The sequence below is a fragment of the Hibiscus syriacus genome, unplaced genomic scaffold, assembly GCF_006381635.1.
Source record: "Hibiscus syriacus cultivar Baekdansim isolate YM2019G1 unplaced genomic scaffold, ASM638163v2 tig00005406_pilon, whole genome shotgun sequence".
NCBI lineage: Eukaryota > Viridiplantae > Streptophyta > Magnoliopsida > Malvales > Malvaceae > Hibiscus > Hibiscus syriacus.
In genome coordinates this window covers 2,730,238-2,732,484 of record NW_024062056.1, presented here as the reverse complement: position 1 = coordinate 2,732,484, position 2,247 = coordinate 2,730,238, and the positions used below count along the sequence as shown (strand labels likewise).

Below are 2,247 nucleotides of genomic sequence, written 5' to 3'. Positions count from 1 at the left end.
TAAAACTTACATAATAATTTAGGGATTAATTTAAACTATGTACACCAATTTCATAATAGTAATTAAATTGCAATAAATATAAACATCAAGGTAAAATCGAAATAAATTAAAAAATGCAGGTCTAATGACTAAATTATGAATACACGGTAAATGTTCAAGAATTAAAGAGCGAATAGCCCATAAGTAGACACAATTACTCTAAAAAAACAAAACAACGGACAAAGTGCGCTACTAATAGGGGTGTCCATTATCGGATATCGGATATCTAAAAATTTCAGATACCTAAAGTAATGATCCGTATTCGATCCGAAAAAAATCGGATATCCGAAATTTCGAAACGGATATCCAAAATATTTGGATCCGATCCGATTTTTTTTTTGGGGCAAATAACTAGTATTGTATCTGATCCGACAGAGGCTTACAAAGTGAGTGGATGATATGCCTCTTCTTATCCTCCGGAGTGGTTGGATCAATTCCATATCTTGCAATTGTAGGAACCACCTTCGAAAAGGCTTGATGTAGAGGAAAAGAGCCTGCACTCGAAGCTAATGTCTTGATAATGGTGGACATTATACTATCAATTTGAGGAGCAATCTTCACACCATGAACACGAGCAAGAATTTATATAGTGAAATAGTGTATTCGCCCGACACTAACCCGGTTTCTTTTGTCTCCGAAACTTGAGCAAGGAAGACCGGTATCGCCTTCGAATCCTAGTCTCTCACATATGATTTCAGTGCATTCATTGTTGATTTTCGACTATCAGCATCTTTATCAAGATTTGCCAATTCACTCCGTAATATCGGGCTAAGATTTCTACCCATCATTTACATGTAAAACACATAACAATATAAGCCATCTAACTAAAAAGTACATAAGAACATAAGGAAAAACCCCAGAAAACCTGAGAAAAATACAATAAACCAGAAATCACACTCGTTCCTCAGAAAATTCACAAATTAGGTGAACAAAAACTAAGAAGAAACCTAAGTCTTAAAGTTATGATTTTCAACTATTTTCTTACATTTTCCTACAAACTTAAAACCAAATCAAACATTCTTGATCTAGAGTGATAAAAAAATTAAAAAGGAAACGAAATATATGAAAAGAGTAGCTCAGTTTTTGGTCAATAACTACAAATCTGAACTAAAATTACTATAAAAAATAACAAGAAAAAGAACCAACCTTTCATTTTCTTCTCACTCTCTCCTCGGTCTTCTTCTTCACTTGGTAATCGAAGCACTTCTCTCAGTGACTTCTGTTTCGAATTATAGAAAATAGCAACAACAAAAATTCGGGTTTTCAGATAATCCGAAATTGATATATTTTCGATCCGTATCCGATCCGATAATCCGAAAAAAAAATTGGATACCCGATCCAAACTATCCAAAAATTGAAAAACGGATCGGATATCCGAATTTTCGGATCGGATCATCATATCAACAGATCGAATCGGTCGAATTAGGTTTTTTTGCACACCCCTAGCTATTAGGACAATAATTCGGAAATAGATAAACAAAAATGCAAACTCATGACCAAATTGTAAAATATTGAAATCTTAGGATGACCTATGCAGTGATTAACTCCTCAATTGAAAACAAACGTGTTTCCTTAACTAAGAAATTTTCTTTTGTTATCTGACATCTAACCCTAAACTCAGCCTTCGAATTTCATTCTCTAACTCATTCCTTATCTGACATGCGGCGGCATTATCGGGAAACACCACGAGCTCTACTTAATCGCCGTTCACCTTTGCTGCTACGCCGGCCACCACTCGACAACAACTCTTCACTCCGATCGCTCCCAAATCTCACCAGGTAACACCCAAATAAAATAAAGAGCTCACTTTCCTTTTCATAAACTCCAACAAATCTCCCGATCTACCCCTTCATAGCCCATGGTCACCACTCGAAGCCGTGAAGCGGTGTCGCTCTCCATTCGGATGACGAAACCGCCATCCCAGGTAAACTCGAACTATCCCTATTTTTTATTTTTTATTTTTTATTTTCAATTCGAAAATGTAGGGAAAACGGGTCCATGAAAAAAAAAACTGATACCTTGAAATACTGGGTGTCGTCTTTTAAGTTTCGGTTATTGTCGTAATCGGTTTTCGCCCGGACACGAATATTTTTTGACGGAAAAAGTAATGTGAATGAATAAATGATCTTTATTGAAATGTTTAGGGAGTCGCAATCGAATCTTTTGAGTTAGGTAGGTCGATTACCTAAAAATCATTTTTTAAAAGAG

General features: G+C 35.6%; 1 long non-coding RNA gene across 1 annotated transcript; it reads right to left on the bottom strand.

Annotated features, from left to right (window-relative positions):
* Window positions 1-382: 382 nt before the first annotated feature.
* On the bottom strand, window positions 383-2,028 carry LOC120199245. The gene is made up of 2 exons (XR_005523438.1): window positions 1,186-2,028; window positions 383-816 (listed from the first exon to the last, which is right to left on the bottom strand). It is a non-coding gene; the product is annotated as an uncharacterized LOC120199245 (long non-coding RNA).
* Between the last annotated feature and the right edge of the window lie 219 nt (window positions 2,029-2,247).